General features: G+C 46.8%; 1 long non-coding RNA gene across 1 annotated transcript in view; it reads right to left on the bottom strand.

Moving 5' to 3' along the window:
• The window catches only part of LOC147580787 (uncharacterized), a 50,599-nt gene extending 34,907 nt beyond the window's left edge, over positions 1-15,692 (bottom strand). The window contains exon 1 of the long non-coding RNA XR_015251086.1: positions 15,007-15,692. This is a non-coding gene — a long non-coding RNA (uncharacterized LOC147580787). The remainder of the gene's footprint in view (positions 1-15,006) is intronic.
• Positions 15,693-16,189: the final 497 nt, after the last annotated feature.

Here is a 16,189-nt window from a genome sequence, read left to right as displayed (position 1 = left end):
TGACCGGGTTTGGCCAGCTGTTTGCCTATTCTGCTGCAAGAAAGCCAAGCCCAGGATTTCCAGACACCTGGATGCCAGTCCCATCTTAAGCTCTCTGAGCCTCAGTTCCCAGATCCAGAAATGAGCCGTAAATGGGCCCTAAGGACTTCTTAGTTTCCTTCCAGCCTTGGCACCATCCACCTTCACTTCTAATGCTGCCTGGAGGCCCCAGTGTCTGCACTCCCATTGGCTTTTTGGCAACACCTCTGGGGAAGAGGTGTCTCCTGGAATCCTCCAGTCCAATGGGCAGAGGAAGACAGCAGGAGCTTTAGTCTTGGGTGGTGAATGGCCACGTGACCTCTGACCTCCCACCTTGCTGAGCCCCCTTTTGGAGAGGGATTGTTATACCAGGGGCAAGTCCACATTCTCATGCAAATGATCATAGCTTCTACGGCAAGAGAAGAGGCCTTCACTTCACTCCTCTCCCTGTCTGCTTAGAAAATTAAAACAGAAAGAAAGAAAAAGAGGGAGAAAGATTGGCAGCTCATTGCTGCCCCAGGACAGGAAGGGGACAGGTAAAGGGAATACTTAAAGGGGTTTCTTCTTAAATGTTGAACATGTTCTAAAATGGACTGTAGCAATGGTTGAACACCTCTGAATATACTAAAAACCATTGATTTGTGGGCTTTAAATAGGTGAATTTTGTGGTACGTAAATTATCTTGGTAAAGCTATTTCATGCACGCACACACACACACACACACAGACTGATGACAAGAAAGCACCATCAGAGAACTCTAATCTCTCCGTGTTGATGGATGACCCTGGAAGATCATCCAGATGTGGCCCCAAGTGAGGTCAGGTGAGAGCCAAGAGGTGTTGGAGGAAGGGAGACACTCAAGTTGCAGGGGTAGGGGGTGGGGGGCTAGAGCTGGTGTAAAGACTGAGGGGATGGGAGGAGTCCCCTGAGCAAAAAAATGTTACTCCTCCCCAACTGGGCAGATGTGGCTGCATTAGTCGATCTCAGGGCCTTAACTGGTAGATCGGCAACAGGATAGTCTCACCCCAGATTAAGTCGTGCAAGGATTTCTGGCAAGGAGAGGACCTGGGATCAGGCTGCCCACCACCCCTCTACCTTGCCAGCTCTAGAAATAACCCCTCTATCATCAGGTGATCTCAAGGATTCAAGGAAGTGAAAAGTAGATCCTTCTCCAAATAAATGATAGATGCTTGATACATAGATACATCGATGATAGATGATAGATAGATAGATAGATAGATGATAGATGATAGATAGATAGATAGATAGACCTTTGGTTGATTCCAAAAATAATAGAGTGAAGTTATCACAAGGGGTCAAAAAAGATCATGTTTTGGATCTAAATTTGACAAATTCCCAGTTGTGTGAGGCTGACACATAACTTATGTGTACACCTCACTTCCTCATCCATAAAATGGGCACAGAAGAGGTGCTTGCTTCATGGAGTTGTGCACATTAAAGAAGAAAATGAACATGAAGCAGTGGGTCAAATGCCTGATACAAATATTCGCTATTACCAGTTTTCATCTTTATCTTTTTAAAAAAATATTTATTTGTTTTGAGAGAGAGGAGAAAGAGTGAGTGAGCACAAGCAGGGGACAGGCAGAGAGAGAAAAGGAGAGAGAGAATCCCAAGCAGGCTCTTTGCCTTCAATACGGAGCCAGATATGCGGCTCAAACCCACAAACTGTGAGATCATGACCTGAGCCAAAATCAAGCATCAGACGCTTAACTGACTGAACCACCCAGGCACCCCTAGTCTTTATCTTATCATGTATATGAACTCCCTGTGCATCTAAGGAAACCAAGAGCCTAAAAGTGAGGGCTGTGATCCAGATCTGCACCCTGACGGGCTCTGCTCTGCAGGCCATGCACCGACTTCTCCCTGGGAAAGCATTCACCTGAGGCTGTCAGAATAAGCACTCCCAGCTCAGCTGGATACAGATGTGGGGGCATTGCAACCCTGATACAACACAGCCTGAAGGGAGTAAGTCAGAGATTTGAGGTCTCATTTTATAGTACCCAACCTCTGTGAGAGAGACACTTTCACAATGGCTGAACGCGGCTCTGGGGGCAGTGGTTCTCAATCAGGGACACTTAGGGGCTAGGCACTCAACCTCCCTTTGGATTTCCACCCTCCACTCGGAAGTTCCTGATGCCTGAGTGGGAACCAATATAAATCATGTCATTGCGATCTGGAGTCTTTTCCTGCCACAGAAAGGCAGAGAGTATAAGAAAAAGATGCTTTAGCTTGGAAACAGCAAGAGAAAGCTCTCTCTACAAAAAGTATCCAGGGCCAGGAGTGAAGACAAGGAAAGAGTTTCCTAGTGACTCAGAGGCTGGGCCAAGGTCTAGGATGCCTTGATTTCAATGGGCCCTTTGCAGGTGGACGGACAGGTGAGGTCAGAGTCTGAATCTGAAGCCTTTTCTGGAAATGAGACACCTCCCTCCCTCTGAACTCATTTCCTCCTGGGCTTTATTCAAGCAGGGGTTTCTTTTGAAATAGGAGAAGCTGGGCACCCAGGGTGGGACTGGGGGCCAAGCAGGTCCAGTCACGAGCCTGCAGGCTGCCAGGAGTACAGACAAGGTGGTCTTTTAGCCTCCGGGCAAACGTCTGTGCTGCCTTATCTCTAGGTGAGCACAGGGGGGAATCCCGCAGAGGAGGAAAGGACCTGGTGTGGGCAGGGACAGGAAAATAGCTCAGCTTTGGGTGCACAAGGCACGCCCTCATCACCAGCGTCACATCTTCTTCCCAGCCCTCAGATATGCACACAAAGCTGGCATTTAGAGGAACCGTGCACACACCTCAGAAAGCAGAATTGGGCACTCTGGCTTCAAAGGATCCAGCCTCTCCTTGCAAAACAACTCAGCTCTGAATAGCTGTCTGGTACGTCTGTCTCTTGAAATGCCCAGATTTGGTTGTTCAAATGATGAAGTCTTTATCAGATGCAACAGGACCACAGCAGAATGGCTCATAAGCTGGTGGTTTATAAAACCAGTATCTTTGTCTTTAATTACACTCATTGTTATGCTCAGAAATTAAAGGAAAAGCACAATAAACCGAAGATAAAAGGTTGCCTTTTTTTTTTTTTTTTTAATTTTTTTTTTCAACGTTTATTTATTTTTGGGACAGAGAGAGACAGAGCATGAACGGGCGAGGGGCAGAGAGAGAGGGAGACACAGAATCAGAAACAGGCTCCAGGCTCTGAGCCATCAGCCCAGAGCCTGACGCGGGGCTCGAACTCACGGACCGCGAGATCGTGACCTGGCTGAAGTCGGACGCTTAACCGACTGCGCCACCCAGGCGCCCCAAAAGGTTGCCTTTTTATACCAATATGTGTTCGAGGACTTTTAGAGCTAACTGGCGAAGACCAGAAAAGGACCAGGCACATCCCATCATGAGGCCTGGGGCACCTGATTAAGTAAATGCAGAAAACAACAATTCTCAGAAAACTTCTCAGGAAGTTCCCTGAGAAGTGGGTTCATTATTTTTATATTCCAAAAGCCCAGGGGTGAGGAGTCCCTGATGGGGGGAGGGGGGGTAAATTTGCCCCCAAAATCACTTAATTAAAGGAGGCAGTGAAGTCGGTACTCAGCAGCCTCAAGTCTGACTTCCTGGCTAAAAATGGGATCTGCTGCTTATTGCCTCTGTGAACCAGTCGGAGACTCAGTTTCTTATTCTGGAAAATGGGCATTGCAAATTGTACCTGTGTACTGTTATTACACAATAAGTATTAAAAACAGTGCTTAGGAGATGTGGAAGAACTCAGTGTTAAAGATGACTAGGTCCACTTTCCTGAGGTTACAGATAGAGAAAATGAAATGCAGAGAACTGGGACTAACATACTTCAGACTCCAGTCCAGAACCCTAGATCTCGCGGCTCCCAGAATCAAAAGACACGTAGGTGGCAATACTTTTTTCCCCCTCTGTTAAAGCGGGGGTTGTGGCAAAAGATGTGGGCTCTAGTCAGCTCAGGCTGCTCAGAGATGCATCCTCAGCTCCAGAGGGTTGGGAACTCCTAGAGATGGGGGTGTGTGTGGCCACAGTGTAGACTTAGCACCACTTGCCCCTGCCCTGGGCTTTCTGTGGCATTCTACCAGGGAAAAGCAAAGCATGCCACACTGAGCTTATTGCGTTCCAGGACAGTCCTGTGGGGTAATGTAAGGCTAGAAAAGCAGAGAGATTTGCCCAAGACCCCATGAAGGATGAGTGAGTAGCTAGGGTGGCATTCGACCTCTTGTCTCCTGGGTCTAGGTGTGGTGTTCTTTTTTGTGGACCACAAATCCTTGACTTCCATGCCATGGCCCCTCAAGGAGAAGGAAATGCGGGGCAATGTGAGGCGGAGGGTCCAGGAACAGAGTGAACTTGGCTCTCCTACAACTAGAGAAGAAAAATGTCTGTTGCGCTGAGGTCACTTGGGTTTGCATAGACTATTTCGAAAGGATCAAGTGATTTAAATATTAGTAGTATGCAGATCAAGTCAGTTAACCCACAGGCCAAATGGGGGCTGACCTCACTACTAAAGGACACAGGTTTTCGGGGACACAAAGAATAAAAATGGGAAATGTATATTCTTATAAAATGTAGTGAACCAACGAAAGTCATGATCAAATAATATTTCCTAATATTGAAATATATTTCATAATATTTGGAAAGAATTGTGAAGGAAAAAGTTCACGCGTCTCCTGAATTCCATGACGAGAAAAGAATAACGGTGACACTCTGTTACCTGCTAGCTCAGAAGATGGTTTGCTCCATTGTTCCTTCCTTCCTCTCCTCTTTCCTCTCCTCTTTCCTTCCTTCTTTCCTTCCTTCCTTCCTTCCTTCCTTCCTTCCTTCCTTCCTTCCTTCTGAGGGTCATTAAGCAATTATTTATGTACTCAACAAGTGCTACAAATCTCCATTGACCACTGAGAGATTCACTAGGTGAGGAGACAGAAGAGCTGGCCCTAGTGGACCAGCATTCTTACATTCCTGCCACATTTTTTATTGAGTGCTCTACTACACAGTGATCCCTGAAAACAAAAAAAAGTCATTTCATACTAGCTACAATTTTCCACTCTACGAGTATTCCCAATTTCACAGGGATTTCTCCATAAATACTCACAAATCCTCATTTGCCTCTGGAGAAACTAAGGCACCATAAAATCAAAGAGAAATAAAGTGACATAATTCCCATCAGAGAGCAAGTCAGTGGCAGAAATAAGTATAACAACAGCTACAATCACAAACACGGTAAAAGAACCCAAGTTCAATTCAGAAATAAATGCTGGGATGCCTGGGTGGCTCGGTGGGTTAAGCATCTGACTCTTGATTTTGGCTCAGGTCATGATCTCATAGTTCATGAGTTTGAGCCCTGCATCAGGCTCCATGCTGAGAGCATGGAGTATGCTTGGGGTTCTCTCTCTGCCCCTCTTCCATTCACTCTTTCTCAAAATAAATAAATATTTAGAAAGAAGGAAAGAAAGAAAGAAAGAAAGAAAGAAAGAAAGAAAGAACGAACTAAAGAATCTAATCTACTCCCATCCTACTCAAGACTACATACACCTTATCTCTGACAAAACGTTGTCCCATGCATTATCATAAATTTTTGTTCTAACTCCATCAGTAAAACTCACATTTTAACTGTGGAGAATCTCCTAAAATATTACACGGGTGCTTGTTTGTCGATTTTCCTAAGTTAGATGTTAACTGTTAAGACCAGTCATGAACACAGGACTCCTTCTGTCCTCCTCCATTTAGCCTTGGATCATGAGAAATCTTGGTTCCTAAAATGCTAACAGGTCAGGGAGCAATAATGGTTTTTTGTGCTGTGTTGTTCAATACCATGGAAGGCAAGCTGTCCAGGGAATTTTAAAAAGTTCAAAGAGATTCAGTTGGAAGTTGCTCTCAAAGGACTATTACTTTTCAAGATCATACAATCCCAGAAGAGCATTCCTTTGCAACGCTAGCCCAGGTGGCCACCTGCACTTTTTTATTGTTTCAGAGTAGTTGGAAGAGGCACAATGGCAGAGACAGAGCATGGTGGAAACTTTTCACATTGCTTCATGGAGTCATTCGGCTCTGTCACCTACAGAATTCCTCCTACACCTCCGTGGAATGCAAAAATAACGTGAGCTGGGAAATACATAGCATTCCTTGGTCAATGCTAATGCCCCCTTTGGGATGTTTAGCACACACATTACTTTACAGAAACCTGTTTAACTCTGCTTAGTTCATCACTTTCTAGACTTACTTGGTCATGGAAATCTTTTTCCTCTAAAACCCATTAACAGATTTAATAAAGATTTAATAGAACCTCTTGGATTCTATGAAACATTGCCTAGGAAAATCTTAATTGAGTCCAAGCTTCACTCTCTCTCTTTCTCTCTCTCTCACTTTGTACAAGGATCTCAATAAAATACACCTAGCTCACAAAAGGTGCACAAAGTTAACTGAGTTAATGAATGCATTGACAAATCAATGAATGAGTGGCTCTGTGGGTTTACCGTTAAGGTCTCACGCGCTCCAGGGAAAGCCTTGGCAGCAGTGAGCCTGGCACTCGCCACCTACTCCCTGCCTCCAGATGGAGAAGCTGTGGGAGGGGCTGGAAAAGGCCCCCTGGAAATGCAGGCTCACAGTGCTGCAGCCACCTCTGTGTCCTGCCAGCCTAAAGGCAATGCTGCCAGTACTCGAACTCTGGGCAGGGCAGAGGAAGGCACAGGAAGCGCTGGAGCCCTGGGGTTTAACATGGGATCATGTTGCCTTAGACTTTGTCAGTGACAGGGAACTAGAAGCCTGACAAGCTCGGCCATCTGGTTGGGTCCCATCACCTATCAAAAACAGGATCTGATATTTGCGTAGCATGGAAAAAAAAAAAAATGATTGTGCTGCAAGTCCACAATCCCTTATCTAAAACCGCTGGGGCAGCTGTGTTACAGAATTCAGAATTTTTCCGATTTTTAGAAAGATAATGGGGTGTATATACCCCATATTGTATAACAACACTCACAGAGGAGCACTGCCCCATATGCAAACAATATTTCTGCAATGAAACATGAAGATTCATGATAAGGGAGATAAATAAAGCCTATTAATAGTTTCAAGTCAGTTCAGGTCAGATTTTGTTGGCAAGTGGTATTAGGTATACAAAATGCGTTTGGTTTTCATAGCTTTCTGGATCTTAGGATTGTAAATAAGAGATGGGAGTCTTTAATGTACTTCTTGCCAGAAAGACACTTGCCATGAAATAAAAGGGGTGCACAGTGAGTCTGAGTTATAAATCCAAAGACTTCTCTTTACAGATAAACCACACTGCCAATGCATCACAGAGCTTTTATTTATAAACAAAATATTCCTCAACATTTCATTTCTGATCAAAATGCTTTGGACTTTGCTTTAATGTTGTTTGCTTTGATTTGGAATCTACTCTAGAGGGAATCCATCCATTTTTGCCCTTGAAGGATTCACAAGGACTTTAAGCTATTTTAACTACAATAAGGAGGGGCCCGAGAAAGAGGGGGTTTCCAAGGCAAAGGATTGAAGACCAATAGTTTAATGAGTCACCAGTAAATGTCTGAAGTCACCAAAGTGCCTACCATTTGGTGTGAAAGTGATCACATGGTTTTTAATGTGCCCAGTGGCAATAACACAATGATCCATTCCTCTCCGTATATGAGTTGTGAACTCAAATACCAGTCTTTGTGACTTCCAGCTTCATGGCCTCAGATTCTAACAGAAAGGATGGTTAAATGCAGACTATCTCCTGTTGTAATTCACAACACAATCAAGTATTATTTGCCTTAATAAATAAAATATTAATGCTAGCCAACATGAGGTACTTATCCACAGGGCTAATCAAACAGTGACAAGTGTCCTGACTCCAAAATGGTTGTCAATATCCAATCTAGTACTCAGATCTCCATTGAAGTATAATACCAGAGGATCCGGCCTACAGAATAGCTGTAGTATATTCACTGGTGTCCAGGCAAAGTTGTAACACCAAGATTGTATCTTCTCTGCCTCAGGCCATAGGTCCACTTACATATAGTAGGTATTTTGCAAAATCAAAGTGCAACAAAGGCTCTCAGGTAATATTTACTTTATGCCTTTACTTCAGACAAGATGGCACCCAACCGTTCAGGCCCACCTCGTTCACTTCTGTTTTCAAAGATCTCCCAACATAAGAACCACCCATGCCAATAATCCATCCTGGGTCTAAAGTCCCTCAATGTCAGTTTGTGCTAATTCAGCCCCAAGTTCCTGGATAATAGGCCAATTATGTTATGTCACTAGAAACTTAGACTCACCAAACCACTGAGACTTAATAACCTCAAGAAGGGAATTTCCTAAATCTCATATCCAGCTGGGGATTTAGAACAATGAGTTCCTCTCCATTAATCTTTCATTCCTGTAAATGCTGAGGGTGTCAAGAATGGTTGTGTGTTTCTCTCTAGGTCTTCAGAGGTGAGAACCTTGAGGCAGCCAAGTGGCTACAGGACATGATGCCAATAGTGAAGGCCACCTGCGTCCAGCTGCCAGATAGCATTTGGTTCTAGCAGCTGGGAGGTAGAAGCAAGGACAATCCAAGGACCATAAACAGAGGAATGGCATGCAGCTCCCTGGGCAGTCAGAGCTTGCTCAGAACCCAAGGGGAGGGAAACTCAAACCTGAACAACTCAGTGGCCAGAGACCCTATGGTTGATGCCTAGCTCTCAGAGTAGGAAGAGACACTCCTACTCTCTGGGGGATGGTGACCCAATATGAAGTGCGTACACAAAGGACCTATGAGTGTATGTTGGGTGAGGGTAGGGCAAGGACCCCAAAGAGAAGGCAGCCCCTCCAGGTACCATTCTTCAGGCAGCCCACACAAAACCTTAGAACAGCATCTGGCACACAGTAAGTGCTTAATAAATAAAAGTGCTCTCTTGGTTTCCTGTCCTGTATCTCCAACTACCATATTCTTGACTTCTCTATGAGTTGAGTCTCTCAAGTTCAACCACTTTTCCTTAGAAACACTTGTGTAGAAATCCCTACGCCAGAACGCTGTTGCAAAAGAATTGGTTTTAAAATAATAGACATTAAAAAAAATTGATTTATATAACATTCTTGAAATAACTGGGGCACCTGGGTGGCTCAGTTGGTTAAGCATCCGACTTAGGATCAGGTCATGATCTCACGGTCTGTGAGTTCAAGCCTGGCATTGGGCTCTGTGTTGACAGCTTGGAGTCTAGAGCCTGCTTCAGATTCTGTGTTTCCCTTTCACTCTGCCCCTCCCTTGCTCATGCGCTGTCTCTGTCTCTCTCTTGAAAAATAAATAAACACTTTAAAAAAAAGAAATAACAAAATTATACAGTTGGAGAACAGATTAGTGGTTACTAGGTGTTAGGGATGGAGGAAGGTATAGCGGGATGGGAGAGATCCTTGAGGATGGACCAGTTCTGTACTTTAATTGTGGTAGTGATTACAAAAATCTACCACCTGTTTAATGCGATAAGACATTAGATGTGTGTATAAGATGTGTGCGTGTGTGTGTGTATCACACAAGTATACATACATCTTATGACACACACAAGCACACACACACACTCACATATATGACTACATGTAAAACCTCTGAAATCTGAATACATTTGGTGGATTGCACAATTGTCAGTTTCCTGATTTTGATATTATGTCTAGTTCTGCAAGATGTTACCACTGGGCAAAACTGGAGGTACATGGGACCTCCTTATACATTGTTTTGCAACTTCCTGTAAATCTATCCATAATTATTTCATAACCAAAAAAAATTTTAATAATCGAATCCACATGAGTGAATTATACACAATTTGTTAAACTATTAAGACAAACATAAATATATGTGTAGACAAACCAAATAACATGCACTGTTTTGTTCTGCTACTCATTTTCTAAATATCCTTCACTAAGAGATTGGGAAAACACTTATCCAGAGCCATAACCTTGCAAAACACCCTGCGTATTGTAGTCACCGTGAAGAGTACATTCTGACATTGGGCAGTACATAACCTGTGCACTAATCCACAGCACCTGCTTTTAGCCAATTCCCGCAAAGGGATGTATATCAATGGCTGATTCTTTTCTTTCATTACCTTGGTTTCATGATCTATTTCTAGATATCTAGAATAATCTATTTCTAGGTATCACAAACTGCTCTACCTTTCAAGTCAGTCTAGATTAGAATAATCACAATTTTGTAACAGCATTGATATTCTGATCACATAGAATTCTGTTTCTCAGTCTACTTGCTCCAACTTCAGATATAAAAACAGAGTTTCTACTCATTTATTCAAAGCTTTCTATGGGGTACTTACTATGAGCTGTAAAGATTAATTCTCTGTATTGTTATGAAGCATAATCACTAGATACCCATGCAATGCTCCAGTTTAGGCAGTTTCTTCTTCTTTACTGGTTGCTCTGCAAAATGCATTCTACCTGGAAATGGCTTCTCACCATCGCTCTGGTAGAGATCTAATTACCTAACTTACTGGCAGGAAGAGAGCTTCCAGGGTGAAAGCTACTTGAAACAGGACTCCCCGCTATGCAGAAGGTGATTCTGTATTTCATTACAAGGTAGACCATCAACTGTGGCTGGTATCAGGCTTTTGTCGTTCATCCATTTCAACCTATTGATGTGTGGTTCATTCATGGTTATGCTGTTCACAGCGGGGCTGGTTCCACTGGTTCCAGGACGAGCCCTGTGCAGACTTAGGGAGGGGGAACAGGTGGAGGCAGGGGAGTAATGGGCCAGAGTGAAGAGGTGGTTGCAAGGGTAACATTGAGAAGAGGTAAAGCAGGGCTCCCCTTTGTCCAGAAGGGTGGGGCAGAGCAAGAGCTTCCCCTAGGGCATGGAACCCACAACCAGCACAGGCTCTTTCCTGATGTGTTCCTCCCACCCCTCATTTCCCATCAGACACAGGTGCAGGGGATGCACAAAGGCTACTTTCCTGAGCAGCGAGTTGGGACAAAGCCAACAGGTGATCTCAGGGTTTGGCACTTTCCCTGTGCTCCTGCAAACAGACTAACCATGAAGGCTTGATGAAGGTTTAGAGATGAACGACAAAGGAGCGAGGCAAGGCAGGGCTGACCTTCCAGCTCCAGGATCCAAATGTTTTCCTGGAGCAACTTTGATCTGAACGCACACACATTCACTCACACACACGGGATTACCAGTCACCAACTTCCCACCCCCACATGCAAGCCCTGCTCCATGGTGGGCCTGAGCCCGGAAAAAGGCAGCACAGAAGAGGGGCTGAAATATTCACCCTTTCTCAGCCTTTAGAAAAGAACATAAAAAAGGAAGAGAGAGAGCTGTCTGAAAAAGAAGATTTTGCCTGAACTCCACTGACCTTGCCAGTAAATAATAAAATGTTGTGTAATTTTTTTTTTAATTTTTTTTTCAACGTTTTTATTTATTTTTGGGACAGAGAGAGACAGAGCATGAACGGGGGAGGGGCAGAGAGAGAGGGAGACACAGAATCGGAAACAGGCTCCAGGCTCCGAGCCATCAGCCCAGAGCCTGACGCGGGGCTCGAACTCACGGACCGTGAGATCGTGACCTGGCTGAAGTCGGACGCTTAACCGACTGCGCCACCCAGGCGCCCCATGTTGTGTAATTTTTAAAGAAGAAGAAGAGGAGGAGCGCCTGGGTGGCTCACTCGGTTAAGCATCTGACTCTGGATTTCAGCTCAGGTCATAATCTCACAGTTTGTGAGTTTGAGCCCTGCATCGGGCTCTACGCTGACAGTGCAGAGCCTGCTTAGGATTTTCTATCTCTCCCTTTGTCTCTGCCCCTCCCCTGCTCATGCTGTCTCTGTCTCTCTCAAAATAAATAAATAAACTTAAAAAAAATTAGGAGGAGGAGGAGGGTAAAAAACTCCACTAGTCCTTCACCATCAGACAAGTTTGAATCCTAGCTAAGTCATTTACTAGAGATGTGACCTTGGGTAAGTGACTTTACCCCTCTGTGCCTCATCCTTCTCATTTGTAAACTAGAAATGATGATGGTGATGATGATGATAGCAACCTCACAGGAACTGGGGAGGTTTGAAATGGGGTTAATATATGGGAAGGCACAGAGCAATGCCTGGCAGGTGGGAATGCTCACGGCACAGCGAGCCCTCTTCATACTCCCGGCTCCCACAGAGATTCAGTTTTCTCTGCTTCTTCCTGCATGTGCTTTTTTCAAGGTCCCTCTCAAGCACTTTCCTCCCCATCCTTTTTCCCCCACTAAGAGGCAGCCCCATCCCACAATTAAGAGCATAGCTTTGGATTCAACTCCTCGCTCCCCACATCCTTGCTTAGGCAATTGCTGGCCTCCCTGTGCCTGGGTTTCCTCACTGCAACCCGTGTCCTACAGCCTGCCTCTTGGACCTAGTCACAGCCTCAAGGACCCGGTGATGGAGGAAGTGCCCGGCATTTCCTGAGGAGGAACTCAGCAAACAGAGGCGGCTCACTCAGAGCTCCCTTGCACCGCACCAGAGTCCCCAGTTTTGCTGTCACTCTTGATTGCCCCTTCCATCCTTCCATCGTCTGCACCACATTAAGCTAGTACCAGGAGTGGCCATGTCATGGGCATTCATTGCCTTCCCAGCGCTGTGCTACATTTCTCCCTGTAATCCTGGAAAAAAACCCATGAACTAGCACCTGCTCTCCACCTCCAGAGCCCCCTCTGCCTTTCCCAAGACAAGGGAAGTTAACAGTGTGTTGCTGTGAAGATCAAGAGAGACAGATGATGCACCGTGGGGAGGCAAGAAGACAGAGTAAACGATGGAAGAGCTGTCAGTGAGAGGACCTCCCTGTCCGGCCTACCAAAACTGAGGGGTTTTCCAGGACATGGCACTTTCACTGCTGAGACTGGGAGTGTCCTGGGCAAACAGGGGTGGCTGGTCACACCAACAGTCCAGCCATCCATAATGTCCAGGGTTCCCGGAAAATAGCCATTGCTGCTGTGACAGTGGCTCAGAAACTGAAGTGACAATTTTAGGAAGGTAGTTAACTTTGCTGAGCCTCAGTTGCCTCACCTGTAAAACAGGGCTAACCACGGCCACCCTTCTTACAACACTGTCATTGAGAAGAAAAGGGATCTAGCGAGTCACGCCTGTGACATTGTGAGCCCCCATATGATTGGCCAGGATGCAACCTTGTCCCCCAGCCAGCTGCTGACCCTGGCTACCCACTTACTCTCCCCAAATCTCAATGGCCTTGCCTGTCAATTCGATTAGAAAGCAAGGTTAAATAAATTACATAAAGCTGGCCTTCTAATTCCAGGCCCTCAGTAGACACAGATCCCTCCCTCTACAATATTCACCTTTTCCAGTCTTTAGGGAAGAAGAAAAAGAGGAAGGGAGAGAGCAGGTGGAAAAAGAATACTTTGCCTAGACTCCACTGACCAGGACTTGTGGGTAAAGAAAAGGTTGTATTATTTTTTTAAAAAAAGGAAGAGATTGAAACCTGACTCAGACTGGCTGGAAAACCCCAGTACCCCCTGCCTTTACCACCAGACAAGGAAGTCTCAGCCTAATGATGGTGGAAGGGATTTTGTGAAGGACAGACAGGCACAGTAGAGACGGGGACAGAAGTGCCCCAGCTTTGATCCAGTGCTTGGATCTGAAACGTTGGATCACCACGTATGCGTGACTCCCATTGGCCTGCAGAGCATAGAAACGTCTGGAGGGGTAGGGTGAGGTGGAGCAAAGCCACCGTCCTTGCTTTGCAAAGGGCAGAGAGCCCAGGCATCTCTGTGAGAGCATTTGGCCCCGTTCCACATATTGTGGCCTCTAAGCCCTGGCTGCAAACTCCACACCACTCCCGGACCCCGGCGTCCGTGGCCCCAGTGCTGGGGGCGTGTTTCTCTTTTCCTCTTCCAGGCTATCGTTGTCTGGCGTCATGAAGGAGGAACCGTTCTGGCAATGGTCTCAAAGGCCTTTATGTGAAGGTCAGTGGCTCCCATGTTGCTATTTTTTAACATTTATTAAATGCCAATGGCATGCTGAGCTCAGGAGAAAGCAGAGGTGGATAGGGTGGGCAGGCACGAACTGTGCAGGAGATAAACAAATACGCTGCATTCCAGAGCTCTGAGGGAAGATGCCCCTCAAAGCCCAAAGCTGCTCTCAGCTTTTGTCACCTTTAGGGGCCTTCTCAGAAATTTGCACTCCGGTGCTCAGGGATAGGATAAATCAGAGCCTAGGGATGTACTGGCTGTCACTGTAACCGCTTGGCCACCAACAACAGCATTGCCAGCCACTTCCCAAATGGCATGTTTCGCCCTCATGGCCCTTTTGGCTCCCTCCACTCCAGGCACTCAATGATAAAAGAACAGCTGGAGGCAATGAAGAGCCCACAGTGTTCTCCCCAGTTGCCCGAACCTGGAGCTCTGCCTGTGCTCTCCCCCAGGTCTAAGAGGGTGGGGATTTAATTTGAACCAGAAGGAAAAATCCATCACTTTGGAATGGGTCATTAGAGCTGGGGGTACAGGGACCAGGCTTGAAGGACGAAATCCATGATTTCCACGGCCTTTAATCTTGTAGCTCGCCCTCTCCCCGTCTCAGTGTGCACTCCCCTTCCTGGGCGCGGTACGGACACACACGGGGGGGTCGGGGGGGGCTGGGGTGGGCAGAGGGGCAGCCCCTGAGCTCTTACATGTGCGGAATAACAGCTCTGGGAGGAAGCTGGGTCAAACCCCAGCTCTACCCTGACTTGGGACAAGTTCTTTCTCCTCTGGGCTTTAGTTTCTCCATGTGTGAAATAAAGAGCTGGTATGTGATGGGTTTGAAAGGTCTTCAAGCTCTAGTATTCACTCAGCGGACCCCCTTCTGGCAGGAGACGCAGGTGGAATATGAGGGTGTGTTGGGAGGACTGTCTGGAAGATTCTGCTGTGAGAAATACTCTTCCACATCTCCCCATCTCATTACTCACTTGCTTGACCTTGCCACATCCTCTGGGTTTGGCACCCGAGAACCCCACCCCCCAGCACACATCCTTGCTCACCTTGCAGTGTGTCACGGCAGCCGGGGCCAGGGAGCCGGGAGTGTGCCTGCAAGTCATTGCCCATCGCCCCTTCCCCAGGTGCCACAGCCAGGAGTGGCCAGCTCGTCATCTGTTCCTAAGCCTGGGAGCTCCTTGAGTTACAAATCGGAGAGGACATGGAAATTGTAACAGGAGAAGCCGCGAGCAGGGGCCAGAGGGCTCCTGGGCCAGCTAGGGAAAGACAACCCAGGCCGAGCAACCACATTATTTATTGGTGCTCTTGGGGAGACATATATGGTTAGGAAAAGAACCTCTTCATATCACAAGACACAGTCCCGCTGTTGCGGGGCCGGCCAGAGCGCCACCAGACTTACTCAAAGACAAGTGTCAGGCGTGGCAAGTACTGAACAATCGCCTGTGGGCATCGAGGTTATTTTTTTCCCAAGGGCTTCACAGGATGCAGGGTTCTGAGAAACAGTGTTCCATTTCACACCAGGGAGGGAGGCACCCCCACTGAAGGAGAAGGTCTTCCTGAGGGCCACCCAGGCCGGGCCCCCCAGGGCTGAGCCAGAGTGCTGTCTCAGGGAGCAGGCTGTGTTCCTGGAGCAGGAGCCTCGCTGTCTCTACTCAGGGAAGAGATTAGAGCAGCCAGGGCCAGGGATATTTTGAGAAACAAAGGGAATGAGCCCCCCAAAAAAGCCCAAAGCTTTCCCACTACTCCACAAAATATCACCCTGAGCCGCAGGGAGGAGAAGGGGGTGGGGTGGGGTGAGGCTGTATGGGGGAGGAGGAGGAGAAAGGCTGGCCAATTGGAAATGATGTCATGTGGCCACAGCTAAAAAAACACTGGGCTGTTGAGTGCTGGGGCATAAATGCCATGTCAGTTGCTGAGCTGGGGAGTGGGTTTCACCAGGTTGGATCGAGTGGCTGCTTTCCTGGAAACCGGGCTTCTGGTTGCTAGGGCTGATAAGGCTGGGAAATGCTACCCCTGGCGTTCATGGGAAAACACTTTGACATTGAAGAAGAGCTGGGACGTGTTCACCGTTGAGAAAAAACAGAGCAGCCCTGGCTTAGTGGCTGCAGCTACCAGCCCCGTGGGGACTCAGATTACTGACTGGGGGGTGGGGGGGTGCAGCCGGCCAAGGAATCAGATGGTGAGCGGTCCTGAGGATGCAGGACGGACATCCCCAGAGGTCACACCACC

Source organism: Puma concolor, chromosome B2 (assembly GCF_028749965.1).
Source record: "Puma concolor isolate L17-30 chromosome B2, mPumCon1.1.hap2, whole genome shotgun sequence".
Lineage (NCBI taxonomy): Eukaryota > Metazoa > Chordata > Mammalia > Carnivora > Felidae > Puma > Puma concolor.
Note: the sequence above shows the minus strand (reverse complement) of the source record. Positions and strands in the feature narration are given on the sequence as shown.